The sequence below is a fragment of the Lonchura striata genome, chromosome 24 (assembly GCF_050655825.1).
Source record: "Lonchura striata isolate lonStrDom1 chromosome 24, ASM5065582v1, whole genome shotgun sequence".
Classification (NCBI taxonomy): Eukaryota; Metazoa; Chordata; class Aves; order Passeriformes; family Estrildidae; genus Lonchura; species Lonchura striata.
The window spans coordinates 4,039,787-4,067,537 of NC_140726.1; the positions used below are offsets into that span (position 1 = coordinate 4,039,787).

The 27,751-nt window shown below is 50.8% G+C and overlaps 1 protein-coding gene across 6 annotated transcripts in view; it reads right to left on the reverse strand.

The window, feature by feature from the left end:
• Positions 1 to 21,390, reverse strand: part of B3GAT1 (beta-1,3-glucuronyltransferase 1) — a 44,117-nt gene extending 22,727 nt beyond the window's left edge. For 2 of the 6 annotated variants that reach the window (XM_085560197.1, XM_021525822.4), the window contains exon 1: positions 21,004 to 21,362. The gene's annotated coding sequence lies outside the window, so the exon portion shown is untranslated. Of the gene's footprint in view, positions 1 to 21,003 lie in introns of all 6 variants that reach the window. The other 4 variants (XM_085560196.1, XM_021525819.4, XM_085560198.1 and 1 more) reach the window with 3 other exon arrangements.
• Between the last annotated feature and the right edge of the window lie 6,361 nt (positions 21,391 to 27,751).

Below are 27,751 nucleotides of genomic sequence, written 5' to 3' on the forward strand. Positions count from 1 at the left end.
CAAATGCTTCTGACCTGGGCCTGGAACATCCAAAAATGTCTGAGGGACATTTTGAGTTCCAACACCCACTGACAGCAATCTGAGAGTTACCAGATCCCCTCCAGCCCAGGCTTGTGGTGCCACGCTACTTGTGCAAATATTTTCCCAGAGTTGGCTTTTTCTTGCAGGCAGACTTGGAGAAATCCAGGTTCAGATCCTTGATTAGCCCAAATTGGATTGATGTGAGTTTCCCTTGGCCACTGGGCTGTACAGCCAGCCTCCAGCACTGAGCCCACTTGGAATGAAACAGCTCCAAGAACTGACAGGTTTTTCCTCTAAAGGAATCTTGCAATCAAGCAATATTCAAGTGGCTGGAGAGAACCTGGTTCCTCCAAATTAGCACTTCAACCACAAAGGTATTAATTTACCAGGGAAAACAAGAGGGAAGGTGGTCAAAGGTTGGGCTTTGTCCTTAAAGCTGTCATATAAATGTCCCTCAACTGAAGTTTCAGTGATTTTTTTTTTTTTTTCTGTGCATACAAATCCCAAACTCATAGGAAAATTTCCAGCCAGCTCTAGCAAACAGCCAGTTCCCCAGTCAGAGCTCTCTCATTTGTTTTCAGAATTGGTGAAAGGCGCCTCATTCAGACAAAATAAACCAGGGAGGAAGAGAAGGAATTATTCCAGCAAGCATCAGCCTTCTGCTGCATTCCTGTCCAGCTCTTGGAGCCAGAGAATTCCTGCTGGCCTCGATCTGCCAGAGCACAGTGCCCTGAGGAAAGAGCATCTGGCCTCATCCCTGCTGTCCCTGTGATGCTGACTGTTCCTGAACAGGGGACAAGGAGTGGTGGCATCCCTGGAATCCTCTGATGAAGCTGGAACAGGTCCCTTGAGCATCCCTGCAGGGCAGGGCCTAAGGGGAGCTGGAGAGGCCGAACACCTTACCTGGTGAAGTGCCTTCCCCAGAAAAGCACCAAGGAAAGGATTCTGCTGCTGGAGAGGGGGTGGGAGGAAGCAACAGCTAAAAAAGCCACTAGGAGCTCATTGACAGCCCCTGGCAAGCTGCCACAGTGGGTGGCATCACCAAATGCCCCGTTTGTCATGGGCAGATCCTTCCAGACCCAGTGCCCGTAAAAATCTGCCTTTCCCCTGCCTCTAGCCTCAATCCAGCCTCATCCCATGGGACAGGCTGAGCTTGCCATGATGGAAAACAGATCCCTTTTACACTGCTGGTGAGAGGAGTCACAGCTTCTCAGCCCAGGACAGGGGGCTTGTCCTTATTGTAAATGCAGGTGAACCTGGGGGGAAGAAATGCTGATGTCTGACTCCAGGATGCTGAATGATTTCTTTGTTAGAACTATACTATAATACACTAATATACTATTTAAAGGAGATATTAAAACTACAGACCTACTTTTTCTAGCTACCAAATCTAACTCCCAACTCGTGGCCCTCTCTAAGAGTCCAGCCCCAGGTGGGTTGTGTTGGCCACCAGGCTCAAACAATCCTCACCAGAACCCAACCAAGCATCACCCCAGGGAAACAATTCTCCACACACATTCCACATGGGAAGAACAAGGAGCAGAAACAAAAATTGTTTTCTCTTTCTTTCCTCTGTGCTCCTCTATGGAAATCCTAAAAAAGAGAATAATGTGCCTGTGACATGCCCTCAATCCCAAAATTCCCTTGTTGCCAAAGCCAGGCGATGATTTTTGTTGCAGTTTGGGGCACGAGACAAAAATTGGTCTGGGAAAAATGATGTGCCTCTTCAAGTCATTCACTCCACCCCTTCCCCATCATAACAGCACTCTCCTTTTCTCACTGAAATTGTTTCAAATAAAATCTGCTTTGTTCAGATTATCATTTTTAACTTCTCCTGTCTCGTCTTCCCCAGGGAAATGAAGGAAGAGGAACAAATTTAAACATCAATTAAAACAATCAAACTCTATTTTCCACTACAGAAATTATCCTGCCGTATTTTTTTTTTTTTTCACTTTTGAAAAGTGAGGTGAAAGCCACAAATGCAAGTGATTTGGAGGTTAAAGTACTCCTAAAACAAAGGAGTTTTGCAGGGTTTTGGGAAGAATTGGGTGCCACATGATGAAAGAGATCCCCATCCTCCAGCAGAGGGCAATGGTGTCGAGGAATGACAATATGGAAAGGGCACTGATCTAATAAAAAAGCTTTAATAAATCCTGGAGCCACGTGTTAGTAACATGCTGGATTATTAAACACTGAAGGTTCTTTTTTTAAATCAAGTTAATTGGCATCAGCTCTGACACTTGCCATAGGAACGAGTGATTTGATCTGCAACCTTTATAGTCAGTTTTACCTTCATTCCTCCTCTGGGGCTGCTCAGCCCCAGTGTCATTAATCCTTGGTTTGCCCACACTGAAGAGAAGTGATTTAGAAAATGTTAAACTAAAGAAAGGCTTGATTTCAATTTGTACCTATACATCTTACTGGAGTAAAAACATTGTCTAGATGTGAAAAAAAAAAACAAAACACAACCCCCCAAAAAAAATTCCCCAAACAAGCATAGCAAACACTTGTTTTGTTATGCTCCAAACAAGGCAGGAAATAACAAACAGATGCTGCCAAAACCTGCAACAAAAGCTTTGCAGAGAAAATAAACACTTACGCTTCAGGATATTCTCACCAAAAGGTTTTCTCTCCCAAAATCTAAAATCAGGGCTCCTCTCACTTTTGTAACAGCAGCTGGGTCTGATCCCTGATGGTGCTGGAGTGGCACAAGACAAACTTGGTCCCTCTGCTCTGCCCAGCTCAACCCACAAGCCCTGTGACCCCAAAAACCCTTCTGAATTCACACCCCAGCTCAGGCAGATTCTGGCACAGGAATCAACCCCGGGGATGTGAGTGCAGGGATGTCCTGCCCACTCCTCAGAGGGGGAAACTGAGGCACGGGGTGGTCAGGGCACAGCAGACCATGGGGACAAAGCTGGGTCAGGACAAGGGGCCAGGCTGGATGGGGTTGGGAACAACCTGGGACAGTGGGAGGTGTCCCTGCCCATGGGAGGGGGTGGAACTGGATGAGATTTAAGTTCCTTTCAGCCCAAACCAGTCTGGAATTTCGGGATTCTGGAGCAGCTCGGAGCTCCAGGTGCTCCACACTCATCCCTGTTCCTTCCTTTCCACACTGCTTGGCAGGGGATGGGCCTTCCAAGCCTCTGTCGAAGATTTTTGTTATTTGGCAGAACAGGCTTGTAAAGCACAGGCTAAAAATAAAGGTAGTAATAAAAGCCTCTTGCTCGTTAATTACTCTGTAAGCCATTACTGCCTAAAAACCCCATAACTTTAATGGGGGCTATTATAAGTATAGTAGCAAAACTGTGGAGCTAATTAGTGTTTAGTTATTAAGCAGAACATAGCCAGAACTGAGTAATGAGCACACAGAATTGCTGCTTCTTGGAGGATTTAATCAGGGGTGGTGTTTTCAAGCTCAGATTCTCCCGATCCAGGGGACAAAAGGACAGAGGATTTTCAGGCCAGCCCTCCCTGAGCTGACCTGCACAGCACAAACCTTGGGCTGCAAGTCAACAAAGAGAGGGAGAATGACCAGAAATGTTTCAGGTCTCCAGGGGAATCTTCCAGCTAGAGGAGACCTGGATTCATCCATGAGAATCCAAATTTTGGAGCCAGTGCTGCAATGGAGGGTGATGGTTTGCATTATCTCTTCACCCAGCATTTGTTTACTTCTTTTAAAAATTAAAATAATTCCTATGGCCAGAATACAGAAATAATGCAGTCTTCTTTTTTTTCTTTTGTTTGTTTGGGGATTTTTTTTTTGGGTTTTTTTTTTGTTTGGTTTTTTTTTTTTTTTTTATCTTTCAGAAATTCAGAGATACTGGAAAAGCCTGCTAAGGAAGCTCAGCTCCTGGAGGCTGTTTTTTCACTCAGTATTTTCTCCAGCTTCACCTACAAACCACTTGCCTTGGCTACAGAGCCATTCCTTGTGTTTCCCAACCCGCCTCAGAAACTGAGGCACAAAATTCCCCTAGCCCTGCAACAGCTGAGGCAAAACCCAACCCACCCTTCCCTTCCAGCCTGAGCCCTGCTGCCACAAATGGGACCAAGAGCACAGATTATGTCCCAGAAGAAAAGAAAAAAAAAAAAAAGAAAAATTAACCAAGCTTCTCAGAACAACACTTAGATTTTAAAGCAAGCATGAGTAAAGTGGATCAAGGGAGCTCAGCACAAGCACAATTAGCTGCTGGAACTTATTGCCACAGGATACTGAGAAGAACAAGAACTTAACAGGATTCAAAAAAGGATTAGTTGTGTATGTGAATAAACTGCATATTCAGAATGAGAATGAACCACCCACCAGTTTGGAAAACATAAAAACCCTTGAGTGTCAGAGCTTCAGCCAAATTTTAACAAGCATCAGAAACTTTCTCTTCTCCAGATTAATCCCCCCTCCGTGGTAGAATCGGGACAGGAGGTGTGGTGGCACTGCTCTTATGCTGTGACACAGTCCCAACCTTCCACTGCTTCCAACAGCATGGTGCATCACCTGGGAAAGCTTGAAAATATTGGATTTATTCTCCTAAATGTGTTTATTTTCCTGGGCAGGCTCTCACAATGCCACAATGCCCAAGTGCTGTTCAGATTTCAACTTAACTACAGACACTGCACTTCCTCTCCTCGTTGCTGCAAAGGGATCTTTTCCAAAGAAAAGCCAGGAATCCTTTGATTAAGTGATTTTGGAAAGGGCCAAACCTGCACTTTGCAACTTCTTGTGCCAAGCAAAGCAGGAGCAAAAAAATGTGTTACACACTCTTGGCACCAGCAGTGGTGAGGCTGCTGTGGGTGTGTAAAAGGTTTGTTAAAACCTTATCAAAAATACAACAGCAGACTGAATAGAGAAAATATTACAGCACCGGGAGCATTTTCCCACCATGTGCTCACCCATAGGATGGAGGTTTTGCCTTTTAAACCTTTAGCTCTCCCAAAATTCTGTCCAGCAAATCCTTCTTTGCTGTCCAGAGATCACTTCCTTAAATCCTGATTGGAGTCAGGTGCTGCCACAGTAACAATCCCACCCTCCCAGATGTCCCAAACCCAGGCCACCCCAATAACAACACAACTATAAATCTATAAAACTTCTCCTAACATATATCCATGACATTTGCCTTTTAATTGTGAGAGTAAGCGCTGGCATCACTCATCTCTCAGGCAGAGGATGCTCTGCTCTGCCAGGATTGGCAACACCAGGAAAGCTGTGCCTCGGCTCAGGTGTGGGATGAGGAACCTCTCATGCTCCCAGTCCTCCTGATGAAGGGCTGCACTTCACACATGGTTTTTAAGCAGCATCTCTCCCAAGATGAAAGGCTGTTTGACTTGCAGCCCACTCCCAAAATAGAAAGGCAACCAGGGGCTGCTTTGCTTTGGGAAAAGTTGGTGGATTTTTGTTAAGGTTGCTTGTGGCTGAATGTCGGAACTCAAAATGTCCCTCAGACATTTTTGGAGGTTCCAGGCCCCGGTCAGAAGCATTTGAGACCCTGGCAGGCAGCTGGAAACAGCTGTGATTTTGGGTTTGAGCCATGGAATGATTTACCAACCTTGCAGGAAGAACAAGAAGTCACAAAAGTTTAGATATTATAGTAAAAGTAGTGACAAAGTAAAGGGAAGAATTTTTGAGTGCTGTACAGGGGGGTTTTGGTTTTGTACATGGGGGTCAGAAGTTTTAAGATGGATTTGGGATTTGGGCCTGCCCTGTCCTTCCTCTCTCTTCTTCCTTACCTCCATGTTCTTGGAGATGCTGGCACTCACAGATTGGTTTAGAGTAGAAAATCACCATTTAATATAGGTAATAGGCATTGGGGGAAAACTGTAACCATGTCACACGTAATGTACCATATAAAAGATAGAAAAGCACCATTTAATATAGGTAATAGGCATTGGGGAAAAACTGTAAACATGTAACACGTAATGTGCCATATAAAAGATAGAAAAGCACCATTTAATATAGGTAATAGGCATTGGGAAAAACTGTACCCATGTAACACATAATGTACCATATAAAAGAGAGCAGCAGCCCTGGGTGGGAGAGAAGAAGCAGTCGGGGTCAGAGAGGATGTCAGGGTGTGTGTGTGCCTCTGCCTGAGCTGTGAGCAAACCACAGCAGCCCCAGAAGAAAAACTTTGAGATAACTTGCAATAAACTGCCTTGAGACCCAACAACAGAGACTGCTGAGTCTTTCTTTGGAAGCTCGGGCTGGAGGAGAGACTTTTCCACCACACGGAGCCACCCCAACCTAGAGGTGAGCTCCAGCAGCTGAATGCTGGGGAAATGCTCCAAAATTAGCTCATTTAAGGGTTTCTCCATCCAAGTCTCCTCATCTGGTGTCACAACACACGTCAAGTTGTCCCCTCTGCTCAGCCCAGACCACATCAGCACTGCCAGCACCAGACACATTCCCAGGTTCTCCATTTCCACCTCTGCGCTCTGCATTGCACCGCGGATTTTGTGCACCGCTGACTCCCGTGGATCTGAAAAAGTGACACTAACAAAGGATGACCCAATTTCAACGAGATTGGGCTAAATTCCACAGCTCATAATAGGCTTTGCATATGCTTTGTCCAAGGGGTTTGAAGGCACGAGCTGCCACGTGACACCTCATGGGAACAGGTGGCAGGGCAGAATGAATAAATCTCACTTTTCCAGAGGAAAAGCCTCACCTTTGCAACCTGCAGGCGAGCAAACTGCATTTTTCCAGGATGTGCAAGGATGAATCATCAAGCCAAATACATCAAGACTTTCCTTTCCTTCCCAAGGAAGCCTAACAAGCCAAACCAGTAGAACCCAACAATAAGAACCCAATAATAAGAACCCAACAATAAAAGGAGGCAGACTGGTGCTGGAGCAAGGATTCCATCAGCTCCACCACCCCACAGCTCGTGCAGGTGATGGCTGAGAGGAGCCCCAGGCTTTTATACCCTGTGTGAATTAACAGAGGAGGATTCTGTGCGTGCACCTGGGCTGGTGGGACACGCTGGGAGCTGCCTCCCCTCACGCTGGCACCTGGGAAAGTTCACAAATCCAACCCTCAAACAAGAACAGCTGTTCCCAGCAAGCCACAAGGGCTCATTTTATCTCCCAGTTCCCAAAGTTCTCAGCTGCAGACCTGGAGGTGAGACTGCTCTCCTCCCACACCCAGTGCCAGGGGGGCACAGCAGGGTGGGACACACCTTTGGCATCACCTGGCAGCAGCTTAGCAGTCCCAAGGCATCAGCACTCACTTTTAATTAAAGAGTTCTTCCCTACCCCTGAAGAAAATAAATGCTGCTCTATTTAAAAAGAGTTATTAATAACCTGATTCTAATGTATAAAAGAAAAGGGGAGAAAGAAACTCGCAGAGCTGTGAGCAAGTTCACCCTCTCCCACTGCAGAAAGACACCACTGAGCTCTCTAAACACCTTAAAAAGACATTTAGCTCTTTAAAACATTATCCTCTTTTCAATAGCTAACATCAAATACCTTAAAGGTGCTTTTTTTCTCAAAATAAACATGAAGGCATCCAAATTCTCCATCACTTTTGGAAACAGCAGCAGCAGCTGCTGCAAGCACAAGTCCCTGCAGACAGAGGTGAAGCAGAAACTGCTCTGCAGGAGCTGCTGGCCATTGTGCAGTGCCAGGCAGGGAGATGCTCCAGAGAGGCAGGAGAGTTTGGTGCCCTGGCAGCAGAGAGAGGCTGGTCCTGCCTGGGGGGAGGCAGAGTGCTCCTGGCACTCTGGAATTCCAGGGCTGTGAATTCCCAGGCAGCATCTCCTCCCTGCTCCTCCCCACACGTGCAGCTCAGAGCTGGGGGAGCCTGCAAGGAGCTGCTTTGGTGGTCAGAAGCACCGAGAGCAGCCACGCTGGGCATTTCAGCTGAGGAGTGCCTGGGTAAATTCACATTTCAATTCCTGCCTTCTTCCAAACCACCTTCCCACTGCAGAGGAGCTGCCAAGGCTCGCGGGGTAACTGCTGCACCCTGAGCCACAGTCCTGGTTCCCTCCTGTCCCAGCAACACCAGGGCACGTCCCAGCACTGCAGGAACAGTTTCATGGCACAGCAGTGCCAGTCCCAGTGATGCCTCAGGATTTTAGCTTTTATAGTTGTCATCTATTTGAAATAGAGGATATTATATTTAATAACAACAACAGAGGATATTATATTTAATAACAACAACAAAAACAATAATAATAATTCTATTTAATAATACTATTAAATACTATAAATAATACTATATTTTCCATCTATTTGTAACCTGCAGTTCTTTAGTGTAGAACTCCAAACTCCATATCCAGTTTGAGCTGCTGCTTCCCCATTTAGGGCAGACACAACAATTCCTCTCCAGGCCTGGCAATCAAGGACACCTCACTGCCTCAGACCCCAGAGGTGGAAACAAAAGTGAGCTGGGGGAGCAAACTTGGGGCCAATGACTTCATTAGCTGAAGCTGGAATTGGCAGATTAACCCCCAATATGCAAGTGAACCAAACTTATAAAAGGGTGAAACCCATCACCCATCGTCCATTTTTGGGTGTAGCCCCTGGGGGGCTTTGTCTGCCCTAAATGTACCTGAAGGCCCTTCAATAAATAGATTTGCTTTTTATTCTCTTAATTTTGTCTGGCCTCTGTTTTTAGGTAGCCCTGATAAGGCATCAACAGGAGCATTCCAGCAGGTTTTCACTCCCGTGGCCTTTCAGGAGAGCTCCAGCAGAGCTCAGCGTGGCACTCAGAGCTCCCAGCTGGACAAGAAATCAGCCACTCCATCAGCTTAGAGAGAAAACTCCCAGCTCCCATCCCCGTTAGATGGCTCCTTTAAAGGGATGAGGCTCAAATCCTGATCCCTGCTCAGTGCTGGGCGCCCAAAGAGGAATCACTAATGGGACTGAGGAATTAGCATTGATTCTTTGATGCCACAGCGTGGAAGGGGAAGTGGAGGGGGAGTTTGGCATGATTAAGCAGATGCCTAACTGTAATTCAGCAGCTTGCAGCCCAATCAATTGGTGCTTGCAGCCCTGCAGTCCATTAGTGCAGCCACAAACCTACACACCCTGCTTGGAAGGTCATTTTTAAAAGGTCTCCCTTGTGGATTTCTGCTCCCTGCCCAAATTCTGACCCTGCTGGGCCTGCTCAAAGGAGCACACATGGCTCCATGAGGTGCTGTCATCATCCTTTGCTCAGCAGCTCTCTCTCCAAGGAACATGAACTTCTGCCTGCTTGGGAACTATGACATGTCAGTGATGCCTCAGGTTTAGATTTTCCATTTTTCAGATTTTATGCTGCTTTAGTCGAGGGTCTGGGCTTCACATGAGGGGATGCTGAGCTCTGTGCACAGAGCAGGGACACAAAACAATTCCTGCTCCAGCTGGGATCAAGGACAAATGATCCAAACCTCAGCCCAGGAGCACAAACACCGTGGGCTGGAGAGAGAAAAACAATCAGGATGGGACTGATGGGCTGGAGCTGGAATGGGACAATGAACTCCAAGGTGCCAATGGAGCAGAACTGATCCCAGGGAGAGCCCCCGGGAGTGCTCGTGCATTTTGGGACCATTTTGGGTTCTTCTTGGGTTCATTTTGGGACCATTTTGGTTCACCTTGGGTGCAGCCCTGGCTGGGCTCTTGTGCTGCCCAAGGTGGATCCACGGAGGAGATCCTTTAATAAATCCCTGCTTTATTCTTTAGCTCTGTTCTAGCTCTGCTCTAGGCCAGCCTGCACAAGGCATCATCAGGATAACCTGGCCCATCTTCCATTTGAGAGGGGTTTGGCAGGGAACCATTCCTTCTCTTCCACCAGCACAAAACCCCGTGTGCCAATCCAATAAACCTGGAGCTGTTCCAGCATTGCCCGAGGAAATGGGATTTGGATCTTGGAGGGGAAGGCACAGGATGAACGTGCTGGTTTGTCCAGCTTCCACCCCAGCCTGGCTCTGACTCTGGCTTCCCTGTGGCTGAGTTATTTTGGCTCAGCTCACCTCAGCCTGCTCTGGAGGTCAGATGGAAATAGCTGTCCACGTTTGGCCAGGAAGCACAAGGCTGTGGGAGCTCAGGGGCTGAACACAGCAATGGCACAGGCACCGACGCCTGAGGGGCTGGCAGAGCCCAGCTCTCGCCAATCCTATGGCCTCAAAAAGGTAATTTCTCCAGTTCTAGAATCACTCAAGGCCCAAAACCATGCAGAGCTTCTGAATGAGAAATGGAGGAGCCAAACTGATGCCTTAGGAGTTTAGTTTTTCTATTTTCCATCTGTTTGTTACCTGCAATTCTTTAGTGTAGAACTCCAAACTCCATATCCAGTTTGAGCTGCTGCTTCCCCATTTAGGGCAGACACAACAATTCCTCTCCAGGCCTGGTAACCAAGGACACCTCACTGCCTCAGGCCAGAGATGGAAACAAAAGTAGTTTGGGACAGCAAATTTGGGGTCAATGACTTCATTAGCTGAAGCTTTAATTGGCAGATTCACCCCCAGTATGCAAATGGACCAAACTTATAAAAGTGTGAAACCTGTTGTTGATTTTGGGGGGGGTTTGTCTGCCCTAAATGTACCTGAAGGCCCTTCAATAAATAGAAATGCTTTTTATTCCCTTAATTTTGTCTGGCCTCAGTTTTAGGTAGCTCCAAAAAGGCATCAGTGCAGAAGCTGGAGACAGAAGAAGCTGCACATTGCACAACTCATAACTCAGTGAGCATGAGGTTGTCACAGGAAGAAATGCATCCCCAGGTGCCAGCACCACTCCCCAGCCCCTGCCCTTCCCAGGAGCATCCTCAGCCCTTGGAAAAGCTTCTTCTGCCTCGCCAAGCACCATCCTGCTACCAAATATTCCCACAGAGACTCTCAGCGGCAGGGAACTCTGATCTACAGGTGGCTGAGTCTCAGGATCCAGATGTCAGGATGACCCCCAAGAGTGTGAAAGTCCTCATTTCCCAGCCCTGCAGCCAAAGGAGGAGTCTGGATGTGCAGGATCAGCTTCTCAAGGTTGTTTATTTTCCCTTATCTAGAACATTCTTTCTCTGCCCTGCTGAGCTCTGTCCAGCAGCTCGGCCATGGCATTCTGTCTGCCCTCAGGGGGTGTTTGCATTTTATACCAAAAACTGCCTGTGCCATGTTTACAATAACATGCCAATATTTGTCATTTATGTTGGACAGTGTGTTTGTACCTTAAACCAACAGAAAAGTGTCACCATCACACCAAGACATGGAGGGCAAGGAGAAGGAGAAGAAGGGCAGGACACGCCCAAACCTCTTCATCTTGTCCCCTTGAACCCCATGCTAAAAGGCCCCCAAATTCTACTTTTTCACCCTGTGTTAACTCAACTACCACACTACTCAAACCATTGTGGCTTGTAATTCCTCACACAAAGTTGTCTGTTTTTCCCATGGGCTAAAATGGAAGCCACAGGTGTTTGTGACTTTGTGCCAGGGTCTCTGAGCCCCTGCCAGGGTCTGGGACAGCCAGGGCAGCCAGAGGGATGAGCTGGGCTCCCACACCTGAGGTCACAGAGCCCTCACCTGACACAGCCAGAGCTGCCTGAGGGACACCCAGACTCCCCTGCAGGTTTGACTTGCAGGGTGAGGTGCCAGATGAGCCCTTGGGGAGCTCCGAGGAGCCGGAGGGGTTTGTAACAGCTGCTCTAAGAATATTGTAATCACGCAGTAATTATGGCACATCTCAAATCAACCTGGCAAATCACAGCATTAGTATTGCCACCGTCACCAGCCCTGCCTGGCAGAGATCAGGCCCTGCCCAAGGAGGGAGCAGGGCTGAGGGAGCACCCACAGAGCTCCAGCACACTCCCTTCAGCCTGCCCAGCCCACACCCCACCAAAACTGGAGAAGGAGAGGCTGAGGCAGTGATGCTGAAACCCGGGGTCTGCTCCTGATTTGTCTCTCCTTCCTGAGCTGCTCTCCTGGGATGTTTGTCCTCAGATCCATCTCCCACAAGCCAGTGGAATAATGCAAATAATTATTATTTAGCAGGGTTAAGGGAGCACCCACAGAGCTCCAGCACACTCCCTTCAGGCCTGCCCAGCCCACACCCCACCAGCCTGGCAGCTCCCTCCTTCCTAGGACCATGTCTGTACTTCCCTCAGCTGCATCTCAAGATACCACACGTGATTAGTCAGGTTGATTTTACCTTTTTTTTTTTTTTAATTAAACAACTATCTTCCAGCACAAGAGCAGCCCTTGTGATTTGATTGGAGCTGTCAGTCTTTCAAATGCCATTCCTAGAGATGACTAATCTTTAAAAACATGAGTTACTAAACTCATTGACTCAGTTGATAATGAGCCAGAGCAGAAGTGATGGTTGAGGCAGAGAGGGAGGAACTGGAGCTGCATGGGCCCTGAAGGTGCTGCATGGGGCCACTCTGCAGCTCGAGGCACTGGGGCCTCCTGGCAAATGCAGGCTATGGAAACGGGGACGTGGCACATCAGGGAGGGCATCTCTCAGAGTCTCAGCGCTGGGCTGACCCCAAGAGTGTAAAAGTCCTCATTTCCCAGCCCATGCAGCCAAAGAAGAAGTCTGGAATGTGCAGGATCAGCTTCTCAAGGTTGTTTATTTTACCTTATCTAGAACATTCTTTCTCTGACCTGCTGAGCTCTGTCCAGCAGCTCGGCCATGGCATTCTGTCTGCCCTCAGGGGGTGTTTGCATTTTATACCAAAAACTGCCTGTGCCATGTTTACAATAACGTGCCAATATCTGTCATTTATGTTGGACAGTGTGTCTGTGCCTTAAACCAACAGAAAAGTGTCACCAGCACAGCAAGACATGGAGGGCAAGGAGAAGGAGAAGGAGAAGAAGGTCAGGACACACCCAAATCCCTCCAACTTGTACCCCTGAATCACATTCTAGAAATCCCAAAATTCTACTTTTTCACCCTGTGTTAATTCAACTACCACACTACTCAAACCCTTGTGGCTTGTAATTCCTCATACAGACTTGGCAATTTTTTCCACAGGCTAAAATCGAAGCCACAGGTGTTTGTGACTTTGTGCCAGGGTCTCTGAGCCCCTGCCAGGGTCTGGGACAGCCAGGGCAGCCAGAGGGATGAGCTGGACTCTGACAGACATCTGGGCACTCCCAGTCCTCCCAGTCGCTGTCATGCTGACAAAAAAGAGGATTTTCTGTCTCAACCCCTCTGCATGTGCTGGTCTCGTCACAGAGTGAAGCCACTGCTTCCCATCCTGCCTTTGCAATAGGATTCCCTGGGCTCTCTGATCCCCTCTTTTCCCACATCCACAGCTTTGGGAAGCATCCCAAGCTTTCAAAGCTGCAATTGTCCCACAGCACCAGCAGCAGAGGGGGTACGTGCTGATCCCATCCCACATTTGGGTTCTTCCCCACTACACAGGCTCTGTGCCCAGCCCGGTCCCAGCCCTGCAGAGCTCCCACTCTGCTCTGTACTGGGATAACCCACGCTCTCAGGTGAGTTATTAACTCTGAGAGTTTATCATTAACACCCTCTTGCCTTTAGAACCTTCTGGAATGAGACAAACAGGGCTGCCAGGCACGGCAGAAAGAATGCTGGCAGCATTTTCAAAAGACAAACGGGAGGAAGGAAGGAGGTGCCCGTGTGGGGTGACAGCTTCAGGGGATTGCAACAAATCCTTTGCCACCAGCAGCTCCACAGTATTGCCCTGACTTTTAGAAGCATTAAGTTTTTTTATAGTACTTTTGAAAGTTTTAAAGTTCTCATAAAACTTCTTTAGCCTTCTGGTAATGTTTACATATTTCTACTGGAATTCTCACATACTGTTCATGTAAATAATGATTGTTTTGCATTTTTCTTTGTGGGAGGAGAGAACTGATGGACTGTTGGTTTGACCAGTGTGGTTGGAGCGATGGAAATTTCATCCTTCAGTCCACTGTCACTTTTGGAATTCTATATATGGTGAGGTCAGAAATAAAATTAGCTCTTTTTCTCTCTCTTAAACTCAGCAAGCTCCTGTGTATGGGTACCACAGTTCCGTGTCCAATAGCTGCAGCACAGCTGTCACATTTCCCAAAGGGACAGTGGCAGGGACAGCGCTCGGGTCCCCCTGCTCCCCTCCCACACAAAACCCCCAGAACAGCAACAGATTGATGGAGAGCAGCATTTCCCTGAGCCCAGCACCCGACTGTAATTCCTGCATCCTCTCAGTGCCACAGCCAGTGACTCCCCCACAAAGGGCAGAAATTGGCAGCTCCCCCTCCTCCCCTTCTTTGGGCTTTATTTATAGAAAAGCACCTTTTATTGTCATTTTAACTCGTTCCTGAGGCCAGCCTGTCAGGCTGGAGGCAGAGACAGTATCTACACCTGCAGGATCCAGGCAGATCCCCCTTGCTGCCAGGGGATTCATCTCAGAGTGGGTTTATTCACAGCTATGCCTGCCAGGCCCCTGCTCTATGCTCCTCTCTGAACTCTGCCTGCCTGCACTTGGGAGAACTTCAGAGTTAAAGGAGCTATTAACTTAGAATAACTAACTCCAAGGGAGATGAGGCTTCAAACTGGGCCACCCAAGAGTGAGCTGGGCTCTTGCTACACTGCTTCCCAGTCTCAGAGTTGTCCTTTTCCACACAGATTCCAACCCATCTTTTCAATACTCCCTGTTTTAGCGCTCGTAATTTTTTGTCCCTGCTAAAAATCATGTCAGGACCGATGCTCCTCGACCTGACAAACAGAGTTCAACACTTCCAAAGCCTCACAGAAGGTCATTCCAGGAGCTGCACGCTCAGGGAAGATGAATATGTCCGAGTCATGCCTGCTGAATGTGACACTATTATAAAAAAGACACTGGAAGAATTATTCATCAGCAGTGACTTCTGTGGCTCCAATCTCCTCCAGCAGCTGCTGCTCATCCAAGTGGATCACAGCCCATCTGAAGGAACCCTTGGCTGTCCCTGCAAGCCCACAGCACCCAGCCAGAGCAGCTTCTCCTGCAGCTCTGCATCCCTGCAGCCTCCCTGGGAGCCAGGCATGGCAGAGGGATGGATGCTCCTGTATCTCCAGGGCTGGAGGGAGCAGGCAGCAGACACAGTGCCATAAACTGGCTGGCAGCCTTTCAAAGGTGGCAGGCTTGTGCCAGATTATCCTTCCCTCTCTCCCAAATTAGAAGCAGAGCGTGCCACTAGAAAGTCAGGTGAAAGCTGTCTCTCAAGGAAGAGAGAGGCTGCATCTCACAGCATCCTGCTGATCTGAGCACAGCCAGGGCCTCCCAAAAACCCCCACAGCTCTCAGCTCCTGTCCCAAACCTGCCGTGGCAGGAATGCCCCACAGCATGGACTGTGCTGGGATTTATTCACAGCACCTGTGATTTAAACATGGCTCTCCTGCCATGGACACAGGCACAGGAAGCCCCTCTGAAGGAGGGACTCAGCTGGAAAAACCATAGGGGATCACTCAGCCTGTGGGGCCAGGCCAGTGTCACCCCCAACCTTTGCTCTTGCTCTTTCCCTAAAAAGCAGGACCCCCCCAAGGACATTGAGTCCTGGCCCTCACAGAGCCACCTCTGTGACGAGAAATCCATTGGGACATATTTCTTCTTCAGCTGTGGGAGCTGCTGAGCAGATGGAAAACACAAAGGCTGAAATCCAAGGTGGAATTTTACAGCCAGCTCCACGGGGAGGTGACCCAGGCACGCACCCCACTGTCACACTGGCACCCACACAGCCTCCAGCAGCCCCACTCCCTCACAGCAGAGCACCTCAGCCCCTGCTTGGTGCCACCAGGACCAGAATCTGGACCATGCCACCTCCAGCTTGTCCAAAGTGAGATCCCTGTGCCCCTGACGGTGACAGGAGTGCTGCTTTTGATTGACTGAGAGCCCGAGTGGGCCCCAAATCACGCTGGCATTATGTTATGATAATGCTGGAAGTATTATAAATGCTCTGTGTGCCAGACAAATCCTGGAGCAGGCTTCCAAATCCCCTCAAAATCCCCTCTTGCGTCTCTACATTCATCCATTCATGAAATCCAGAGCACAGCCTCAGCATCCCTCCTTCTGCTCCGGGGCTCTTTCCAGCTCAGTGGAAAGTGAGGCAGACTTGGGGCATTTCTCCTGGATTAGCCTTTTTTTCTTTTTGCCTTTCAGGTGCCAAATCTTCAGGAGAACCTGCAGGGCATTTAGGAATGATGTCCAGCAAGGAAACAGAGACAAATCCCATGGTTCTTTCTCCTGTCAGGGAGTGAAGTGTGTCTCATTCTCCTGCTCCCTGCAGGGACGTAGGAGCAGGGAGGTCCCCTCAGCAGAGCTGCCTGTCTTCTTTCTTTTTGCAAACAACAGGGAGAATTTATTTGGTCTATTTTAGGGGAATTCCTTTAGATCAGATGAGCTTCACCCTGGAAATTCCTATTTTTCTTTACAGATGAACCTACCTGAGGTGACACCCCAGTTTTCAGAACATGAAGCAAAGGGTTCCCCACCTTTCTGGGGTGAGCAGACTTCTCCCTCTGAGCCACAGCTTTCAATTCCCTCTCCACTGCTCTTCAAGAACAGCACAAAAATCCCTAGACAGAAGCTTAGCTCTTGTCCTGGCTTTAGGAAAACAGCTCAGGAGGGGGATCTCGAGCATTTCCTATTTATTCTGCTGTCACAGCCAGGCAGATCGTGTTGTGTTGGCCATGGCTCACAGGGAGAGCAGAGCTGGAGGGATTTCAGAGGCATCACTGCAGCTGGGAAATTGCTTCAAGGCTCTGTGGTACCCAGGCAGGGCAGGAGCAGAGCGAGAACAACTGCAGAGGGAAGGAACTCAATTCCAGGATGGAAAAATGGGCGTGGAAGGAAGTGTGCTCCAAGGTGTTTTAATGCTCAGAATTGTGCAGGGGGAAGGAACTCTTCCAGGATGGAAAAATGGGTGTGGAAGTGTGCTCCAAAGTGTTTTACTGCTCAGAACACAGGGAAGAAACTCAATTCCAGGATGGAAAAATGGATGTGGAAGTGTGCCCCAAGGTGTTTTACTACACAGGAACTCTTCCAGGATGGATGGGTGTGGAAGTGTGCTCCAAAATGTTTTACTGCTCAGAACACAGGGAAGGAACTCACTTCCAGAATGGAAAAAATGGGTGTGGAAGTGTGCTCCAAGGTGTTTTACTGCCCAGGAACAATTTCCTGAGCTCATGAACAACATCCTTTGGGATGTGTCACTTGGTACAACCAAAACACCCACAGAGGGAGAGGGATAAGGGTAGGAGGAGGGCTGAACTGGTTCATTTTTGGGATAGAGCACTGAGAGAGCAGGGTATGCTCCCCAGCACTGGGAATTCTGTGCCCACTCTTTCATTCCCTGGGGATGTGGAGTTCCCATCACGGCTGGAGCAGGATGTATTCCACAGTGACCCACAGCCCGTGTCACTGGCAGTATTTGGGGCTGGTCCTTGGGTCTCCAGCAGGAGATGGAGATTAATTATGGGCCCCACCCCATGATCTCTGCTCAGCAAATCCCTTGTCAGCTCCTGGAGGTGAATCCAGCCTCGTGTCCACTTGCCAAGCCAAACACACAAAGTCAAGGAATGCAGGAGGAAAAGGGAGACTCCATCCTCACCCTGCAGCCCCCGTGCTTGGCACAGGTCACTTCTCCTGCCACCACAGCAGCAAAACACGGGCAGGTGGCTGATTCAGGATCTCCAGACACAGAACATGAGCAGACAACACATCACAGAGCAAAAGGTCCCACAGAGCAGCCAGTGCAGAGGCACCTTCCAAGGACATTGATCCCAGAAGAACCTTTGGCTTGGGGTGCGTTGAGGCTGGTGCCTCAGGTGTTAGATTTTCTATTTTTCACATTCTGTGCTGCTTCAGTGTGTGGGTCTGGGCTTCACATGAGGGGATGCTGAGCTCTGTGCACAGAGCAGAGACAAAACAATTCCTGCTCCAGCTGGGCACCAAGGAAAAATTATCCAAACCTCAGCCCAGGAGCACAAACACCGTGGACTGGAGACAGAAAAACAAGCAGGATGGGACTGCCTGGGCTGGAGCTGGAATGGGACAATGAACTCCAAGGTGCCAATGGAGCAGAACTGATCCCAGGGAGAGCCCCCGGGAGCGCTCGTGCATTTTGGGACCATTTTGGTTCATTTTGGGCTCATTTTGGGACCATTTTGGGTCATCTTGGGTGCAGCCCTGGCTGGGCTCTTGTGCTGCCCAAGGTGGATCCACGGAGGAGATCCTTTAATAAATCCCTGCTTTATTCTTTAGCTCTGTCCAGCTCTGCTCTAGGCCAGCCTGCACAAGGCATCAGTTTCTGGTGGCCACAGCAGGACAAAGCTCCACCAAATGCTCCTCCAGCTAAACACAGCTCACAGCTGCAGCGCACTGAACTTTCCAAGGCAGGAAATGAAGGCCTGCAGGAAAAGTGGAGGGTGAGGAAGCCACTGAAGGCATGGCCAAAGAGGAAGATGCTGACCAAGGCTCGCTGCATCCCTAGAAGTCAGGGATCTTGCTGAAAAGCAGCCTCTGGCAGTGCTCATGCCAGAGAAAATGCACAAAAATGCAAGAAAGAACCACATCCTGTCCTCCTCTGGATTCAGAGCTGTCCACTGGATTTTGTTGGAGGAACTAAAAATTGCTTTTTTGCAGAACATTTTTTTTGAGACAGTAGAAATAGAACAAGGGCAATAGAGAGCAAAATCATCTCAAAAGGCAAGTCTGCAAAACCCACTGAAAAATGAAATGCAACATTTGCCCTGGTGTCCCTGTTGAAGACAGCCCTTGTCATTTCCCAAGGCTTGTGCTGTGGCAACAGGAGAGGGCTGGAGGAGATTGAAAGGGCAGATGCCCTGTTTCGGGTTCAGAAAGCAGCATTTTGGCAGGGAACAGCCAGCTTTGGCCAGGGGGAGAGTGTGTGCTCACACTTTGGTCCTGGGGGGATTCTTGGTGAGCTGAGGCCAGATCTGCCCGCGGGTTGCCAGGAGGATGCAGCAGGGCTGAGGATGCTAAACCCCACCAGCCCTGCACTCTGGAGGCACTCAGAGCTCTCCTGGCCTCAAGAGGTGCACAGCTGCAGAGGAACCCCAGAAAGATGCACCACAACCAGGCAGGGGAGATGAAATCCAGCATCCCTGAGCTTGGCTGGGCTCTGGTGGCACTGCCCTGTGCCAGCTGTGACACAGACAGGGTGACAGCCCCTGCCAGGGCTGGGGAGCTTTGTGTTCACTGTGCACTCTGAGCCATCCCAATGGGTCAGGAAACTTTGGGAAGCCAGGTGGGAAAGCTCTCCCAGAGAAGCAGAACGTGAGACTTGTGTCCCCTGTTCTGCACCTGCAGGGTCAGCCAGCTCCCACTGAGGATGTCAGGGCACTGCTGGCAACCCCCAGAATTTCCCTAGGAATTCCCATGGAGGGGTGCAGGAAGGGATTTGTAACCCAGCTGGAATGGGAATGTACTCAGAGCCAACATCACTGATTGCATGTTTCTTCCCCTGCCTTCCCCACAGCCATAAATATTCAAACAGGAAAATAAAATTATTGATCAGCTGCCTTCCCAATACAGCAACACCCACTGTCCTGCTGGCTTTGGCCATTTCCAAAGCCCTCACCACAGAATTAACCCTCCTGGGAGAAATATCCTTCCTAATTTAATTCCTTCACCAGAACATCATCTACATTCCTCGAGGCTGGCACGGAAAGCAGAGTTTGGAGTTTCACACAGAAAGAAGATATTTTCCCCATTGTTTCCCCAGTGCCTCCATTTTCCTTTCCACAGCCTTTCAGTCCCATCTCTGCCAGGTGAGCCATGAAATCCCAGCCCTTGTGACCTTCCAGCCAAATCCTGGTGAATCCACTCACTGAGGTGGATGCTCAGGGACACCAACAACCTGAGTGTGTGCAGACAGTGCAAGGGACTCCAGAGCCTCTGCCAGTCCCTCACCCTGGGCCACAAACTCCCTGAATGTTCCTGCAGGCTCTGACAGAGACTGGTGGCACTCTGGGGCTCAGGATGTGTTCGCAGCAGTGGGGACTTCTGGGCCTCGTCGTTATTTCAGTAATCAAAGCAAACTCCTCCTAACCCCGTGCCAGGAGCCATCAAGAAGGCAAGGGGAGGAGGGGGATGTGGCAGACAGCTCGATGGTGCAGCAGCACGATCCTGCCCAGGGTACTGAGGGATGGCCAGGGAAGAGCTCTGCTCGCTGGAAATCACTGGGCAGGGTCTGTAAACATCGGGCTCTCCTCGGGGCTTTCCCAAACATCTGGGCTGAGACACCTCCCAGCACTGTTGGAAGTTGTGCTGTCTGCTCTGGCTGAGAGAAACTCGGAGTTTCACGGCCAGAGACCCTGGAACTGAGTCACAGAGAGGCCCAGCAGGGAGAGGAAAGCATCGTCTGTGGGCAGTTCATTGATCAGCCCTGACTTTCTGCCTCACAATCACTGTTTATCATCCCCTCCCACTCCCACTCCACACCACAGAGATCCCTCCTCAGACGGCAAAGCCTTCCTCAGCCATCTCCTCTTCCCCCAAAAGGCAGCACTTGGGAAGCTTTTCCCTTTAAGCAGCCTCGAAGTTGGCTCTCAGCGCTGCTGGCACGAATGAAAGCGATTTCAGTCCCCCCTCCTCCCGAGCCCCGTCCCTCTCCGGTGCGAAGAAAAGGCAGAGGATGACCAAGGGAGGAGAAAAGCAACTCCGGGTGGTCCCTCACATCCCTCCCCTAATTGTGCACGGATGCACGGAAGGATGCGGGGCCACTGAGGTCCCCGAGAGCCCGAGGGGAGCCCCGGGGCAGGCAGGGCTGGGAGGGCGATGCTGGGAGCTCCTGGAGGCGAGACACGGGCGCATCTCCCCCGAGCCAGGCGGCGTTCCCCAGGGAAAGCAGCTCGGTGTCCTCGGGCAAAGGGGGGCAAAGCGATCTCCGGCACTGCAGCCCCCGGGACCCGCTCTGCGTCCTTTCAATGCGCTGGGAGGGGTGGGGAAAATCGCTCGGAGCGTCTCCTGCTTCCTGCCAGCCCCTGCCCGCTGCATCCACGCATCCACACACCCTGTGCATAAAGGATCTGTGTCCTGCTCGGCTCAGCCATGCAGCGAGAGGAGGCAAGAGTTACCTGATTCGCACAGCCGGAGCCGCCTTCTCTCTCCATCGCGGCCGGGAAGCTGCTCCCATTCATGCTTTAATCCCTGGGAACAGAGGCACGATTCAAAGCGGCTCTTCGCCCATCCGAGCGGGCTCCCCAGCAGCCTCCGCCTCCTTCTCTCTCCCCTTTTCTCCTCGTTTGTTGCGTCCGGCTTTGTGTTGGTTTTGTTGGCTTGTTTGGATTTATTTTTTAATGTTTTCTTTCTTAATCCAGGCTGCAACCACGGCGCTGCTTCATCGCATCCCTGCCCGTGTTTCACTCGCACAAAAGCAGCCTCGGAGAGCTCCCGGCTCCGGCTGTGGCTCCGCGCAGCTCCGGCTCGCAGCTCTGCCTTCTGCAGCGTGGCGGTCGGGAAAGAAAGAGAGCGAGAGAGGGAGGGAGGGAGCAAACAGGGAGGAGGAGGAGGAGGAGGAGGAGGAAGAGGAGGAGGAGGAGGCCGGCGGGATGCAGGAGGAAGGAGCCAGAGCGTGGCTGCTTTGTATCCAGAGCAGCGCCGACAGGCGCTCCCTGCCAGAGGAGGACCGGCGCTGCTCACGGTCTGTACCAATGCAGCCCGCTCGGGCACGGGCACCGCTCCTGCGCCAGCCCGCAGAGCAGCCAGGGAAGGGCCCCTGGAGGAACTGATCCTGCTCTCCTCACTCGCATCGCCCACCGAGCTGGCGGCCGCGGGCTCGGGGAGCCGCTGGCCCGGCTCACGGAGAGGGGGGACGGGGATGGGGACGGGGATGGGGATGGGATGGGATGGGATGGGATGGGATGGGGTGGGATGGGATGGGATGGGATGGGATGGGATGGGATGGGATGGGATGGGATGGGAATTGGGGATGGGGATGGAAATGGAGATGGGCATGGGGATGGAAATGGGGATGGAAATGGGGATGGGATGGGGATAGGGATGGGGAGGAGGATGGGGATGGGATGGGATCGGGATGGCGATGGGGATGGGATGGGGATGGGAATTGGGATGGGATGCGATAGGGATGGGGATGGGATAGCGATAGGGATGGGGATGGGGATGGAAATGGGGATAGGGATGGGGATGGGATGGGGATGGGAAGGCTCTGGCTGGTGAGGGGTCTCAGCATTGCTCAGAGGAAGCTCGGAAGGTGACCATGTACTGGGAGCAAGGTGAGGCTTCCCTTCAGCCCCAGGGTGGCAGGCAGAGCTCAGCTCCACTTCCAGCTCCTCACAGGAGCTCCCTCGGCTCCTCTCTGCCCGTGCCCGTGCTGATGGTTCCCAGCTGAGCCCGGCTGGGTTTGGGAGCAGTGGGCAGCACTCCTTACATCTCATCCCACTCCCCTTCTGTGCAGCACCAGCCTTCCCAGGCCCCGCTCAGCCATCCCCACCCAGACACCAAGTACCCCATGTCCCTCCTGGGCACTGCCCAAGGGTTCTGGCACTGGACAAAGGGCATCAGGGGTGTTTTCCCGTGGGAAGGAGGCTCTGGATGTGACTAGGGTTGCCCTTAAGCTGTGACAGCTGCAGCCAGCCCAGCAGGCACACAGGACCCGTGTGTGGCCTCTATCCATGCACAAAACCACAGGGATGCTCCCTTCCTCCTTGGGGATCACTTGGAGGAGGCTTGAAGGGGCAGGGACAGCAAAGGTCCTGTCTCCCGATTCTGCCCTTTAGCAGCTGACCCTGCTCAGCAGCAGATCTCTCCCAGCTGGCTGAACACCACAGCATTTGGAGTGTGTCTTAACCTGAGCCAAAAGTCAGTGCTGAACTTGGGGATGAGGCACCTTTCACCCGTCCTGAGCTGCTTCCAACCTCACCAATCCTCTCCAAGTGCCACCATTTATCTCTTTTCCCTTTCCACAGTGGACGTGCACAGATCCACAGATCCTCCCCTGCTGTTCCCTCTCTGTAAGGTTACAGTGCCATGGAAACCTGTAGGTATAGACAGATTTACTTATGCTTTACCAAAAAAGGAAGAACAAAGTAAAAAAACATCATTCTGGTGCCTGGGGAAAGCTCAAGTACACAGGGATCTGAGATCCACAGCATGGAGCAACCTCAGTGATTTCAGCAGGGATTCCCACTGTTTTCACTGGACTTTTTGGTTTTGAACCTACAGCATTCAGACTCCAGCTTTAACTTGTGCATCTCCAGGGGATGCAGAGATTTCTGCTGAGAAGTTTGGAAATCCAAACATTACCCAAAAATGATGAGCCCACCAACGAACCCCAGCTGACAAACCCCATCAGAGGCACAGGGATGCCCACACTCCTTTTTCCTGAAGTGGGGTGAGCTGGAGGGCTCCACACCACTGCCTCAGGTGGAAATGAGCTGTGCTGAGCCTGGCAGAGCCTGTGCTGGACAAAGCAGGGAGATGATGCCTCCAGGACATGCTGAAACACTGTCCTGGGTGATGCTGGAAGGAAGGAGCTTTAAACAGCCTCTCCCTGCAAAGCTGCACCTACTCTGTGGAAGAACAGGATGAGCAAGGAGCACCAGCCCAGAGTCCTTCATGCACAGCCAGGCAGCTCCTGCTCAGCCACCTCCTCTGCAAAACACAGCAGCTCCTGCAATCAAAGGGAACGTGGCCTTTTTGTGTCCTTGGTCTCATTTTCTGCAAGGTACCTAGGGAGAGATCAGCTCCAAAGACTCCTTGCCTGGGAATTTTGTGCCAGCTCAGCTAGTACTAAGGGTTTCACTGAGCTCCAGGTCTATTAAAAATGCATAATGTCCACTTATATCAAAAGGGTGGATTCAGACCCAGTGCTTTTCCCAGGCTGTTATGGCATGCTGGAGATGGATAGGAGGCATCTGTCCCTTGAGGCCCATATCAGAATGAGAAAAGGGCAAATTCACTGAATATTTCAGGGGGGAAAAAAAATGAGAAGAGGCATAAAAACGCTCCTGCCACGAAACCTAAACACATCAAAATTCAGAGGGGAGGAGAAAGAGATGTGCTACACCTGAGATTCATAAAATTATGAGTGAGCAGTAACATTTCAGGCTGAGCCCTGCACCAGCACCTCAGAAGACTCACAAAGGTGGGAAGCATTGGGAAAAGTATCAGGGAAGCTCAGGAGGGACATAGAAAGTCATTGCTCCATCCCTGTGGACAAAAATTACAGTGTGATGCACCCAGAGCTGCTTTTGGTGATCTGAGAAGCAGAACAACCATGCAAAACCACTGCCCTGATATTTCCCAAGGTTGTCCCTTTGAACCTTCACATATCCATTTGTCTGCAGGCTGGATGGGGCTGTGCCACACTCCCCAAATTCCAGGAAGGAGCAGCAAGAGGGGAGTGGGAGGAGAGGCTCAGGCAGTCCTCCTGCAGGATCCTGGGATGAAGGGGGAAATGTGCTCTTTGCCTGGCTCCAGGAGCTTCATGTGAGCCTGGAAGAGGCAGCATCGCTGTTGACAGCAGTGTGTATAAACAGAGCAGCATTTCCCTGCTCCCTCCCCCTTCTTATTATAGCACAAAACACCCCGAGTAAAATACATACACACAACAATCCACTATAAAAGGAAAACAAAGCCCAGAGCGTGAGCGCGCACACGCAAACACAGAGACACTCTGCTGGAGAGCACAGCACACATCCAATGCCTTAAATGTCAATTTTTAAAATATTAATGCTGTGCTTCTGGCTAGCTTTATGTAAGGTTTGTTCCCACAGGGCTGGAGGCACATGGAAACCTAAGGGAGATGCTCCCAGCCCCACACCCGGTGCTGCCCCAGCCGCCCTGGGGCTCAGTCCTTGACCCCACTCTGTCTTGCCCTTCCCAACTGCACAGGCAGGCAGCAGCAGAGCCGGGGCAGGCACGCTCCCTCCAGGCTTTTTTCCTGTGAGGAAGCAGAGCTGCAGCTCCCCGTTCTCCTCTCCGCCGTGTTTGCCATCGGGCAGCGCCGGGAGCATCCGCGCTCGGAGCCAGGCACGGACACGAGCGGCGCCTCTCCCGGGGAGCACAACCAGATCCGCGGGGCTGCGGGGGCAAAGCGAGCAGCACCAGGGCCGATCTCAGCGGACAGCAGCGTGTGTTCAGCACAGGCACGGGCTGGGAGCAGCGGCAGAGATCCCCGTCTGCACCGAGCCTGGCTGTCAGCTCTGCCGCTGCCCCAGCCCCGCACCTGCGGCAGCGCTGCCTGCTCCAGCCCCAGCACGGGAATTGCTCCCCTCGGGCTTTCCCCGGTTATCATCACCTGGTGGTGCCACACTGGAGACAGCGCTGCCTCCTGCTCCTGCCCCAGCACGGGAATCGCCCCCCTCGGGCTTTCCCAGGTTATCATCACCTGGTGGTGCCACACTGGAGACAGCGCTGCCTCCTGCTCCTGCCCCAGCACGGGAACCGCTCCCCTCGGGCTTTCCCCGGTTATCATCACCTGGTGGTGCCAGGCTGGAGACAGCGCTGCCTGCAGAAACAAAAGATGTAACTCAGCCAGGAGATGGGTCATGTCTAGAGAAATACAGAGACCCCAGGCGCTAATCGACCCGAGATGGGTATCATAGAAATCCTCAAGCAAATACATGTAAATGCAGCATTCCCGTAAACTCCATCAAGGGATTCAACAACTCCAGGCACTAAATTATTCTTCTTCATCACCAAAAAAAGAAAAATATTATTAACCTATAAACTCTAAATAGAAAAAACCCCCTGACTGTCAAAATCTTAGCCTCAGGCAGAATTTTCCCTATAAAAACCACTTGTGCTAAATAAAGGTGTATGAACATAGAGGAAAACCTCTGCTAAAGGTAACCTCTTTATTGCACACCCAAGGCCGACCCCAGGCTCAGCTTTATTCTTTCCTTGTAGCTAGCTAAATATAATTTAAATTTTAAATGTAAAATTTAAATGTAAAATTTAAATTTAAAATTGCAAAATAAATATTTTATTTTTTCATTTTAATTTAACTAGACAAATTTTCATTTGGGGAGAGGAGTGGGATGGGGCTGATGCTTAACCGTCAGGCCTGAGCTCCTTAGATCCAACCTTAGTTGTGTTCAAAGAGACAACCTTGGGAAATGCCAGGGCAGTGTCTTTGCAACAAATGTCAGAGTAGTGTCTTTGCATGGTTGTTCTGCTGCTCTGATCACTGAGAACAGCTCTAGGTGCATCAGGCTGTAATTTTCATCCAGAGGGATGAAGCAATGCCTCTGTGTCACTTGATGGTCCCTCTCACCTGCATGACAACCCCGAGATTGTGGCAGAGGTTATGGAGGAAAAAATGCCAAATTCTGGCCACTTTGCCAACCTAACACCATTCCCCTTCTTCCCACAGTGGCTGTAGCTGCTCATACCCAGAATCCAAACTAACAAATTGTGTTCGCCCTCCATCCCACCACACCCCCAAGCCACTGTTTATGGTGCTCCCTTCAACCACCCCAGCCATCCCACTCTGGAACAGATCCTTGCTCCTACTTTGGTTGACATTTACACACTGGGCAAAAACGTCCCCCAGCGAGCACCTGCTGTCCTGCCCTCACCAAGGGCCACGGACCAACAGCCTGGAGGACAGGGAGACGCTTCTCCAGCAGCAGGGAGGAGCTGCCCACCCCTGTGGGTCTCAGATTCAGTCAAAGAGAGAAACGGAGAGTTTCTAGCCAGGCAGAAGCCTGGGAAAGAGCTGGAGAAGAATGTAAATAATTCTTTATCTCTCTTGTTATTCACATTGTTTATAGTTAAGTTCTATCATTGTGTGTCAAGCACTGTACACCAATGGCGTGGCTTGTTTTCAATTCAAGACCAATGGAGTTGGTCCAAAAAGCAGTGTATTTTGAATAAACTGGAGTTTTACTCTCAGCAGCCTTCTGAGTCAGTCTCTTCATTCCCGTCCTGCCTCGACAGCGACACACCCCTTTGAGGCTCTGGAGTGGATGGAGGAGCTTTCTGTTGCCTGATCTGCAGGTGCAGCCCTCAGGAGCTTCAGAGCTGTGCACAGCAGGTCCAGGAGCGGGTCAGAGGCAGAGGAGAGCAGAGGAGCCCTGGTGCTGCATCAGCAGGTGGTGCTCTGCCCTGCAATTAAGCCCCAGCCTGGCGTTTTCCCACCGGGATTTCCTCCAGAAAAGACACCTCAGTAAAGACACAAGCCCCCTCTTCTCTGTCCTGCTGAGACACTGAGCCTGCACCAGCTCAGAGCCCGGAGGGTCAGAGCTCTGCCTGGAGCTCCCCATGGGCAGAGGTGCTCCTTAACGCCTGGGAGAAACTCTTTGTGGGCTAAAGACCCAGCAGAGGTGAGCTGAACCCAGGGGAGCATCCAGGAGGAAATGGTTTAACACACTGCTGGGAGCTGGCAGAGTGCTTCAATAGCCCCCAGACTCCTCGTCCAGCTCCAGTCTTTCCCGATCGTTATCCTGGCCAGGCTCCAAGGCAGAGATTGCTCAGGGAGCAGAACGGCGCAGCCGGTGCTAAATCACACACCAAACCGTCCTCGGAGGGGCTTTAATTTATTGGGAAGCACCCTCTTAGCAAACAACCACCAGCAGCTCTCTCCACGTTGCTCTGTGATTAAGCTCCCTTTCCAACCCCCCCACACAGGTCAGGAACTCTTTGCTTCAGAAGGGAGGAGGGGGAGCCAACACATGCAGGCACTGCTGGAATTATTGCTGGGTCTCTGAGTGTGCTGAGACAACTCCAGATGGGGACTTCAGGATGACAAAAGTCACAGACTCTGTTTTTAGGGGTCAGGAGGCTCAGCAGCCAGTCCCAGCCTTCATCTCTCTCTCTTTAACACTCCAGCTGGGCTCTTGGCACATCCTCTGCCCCATT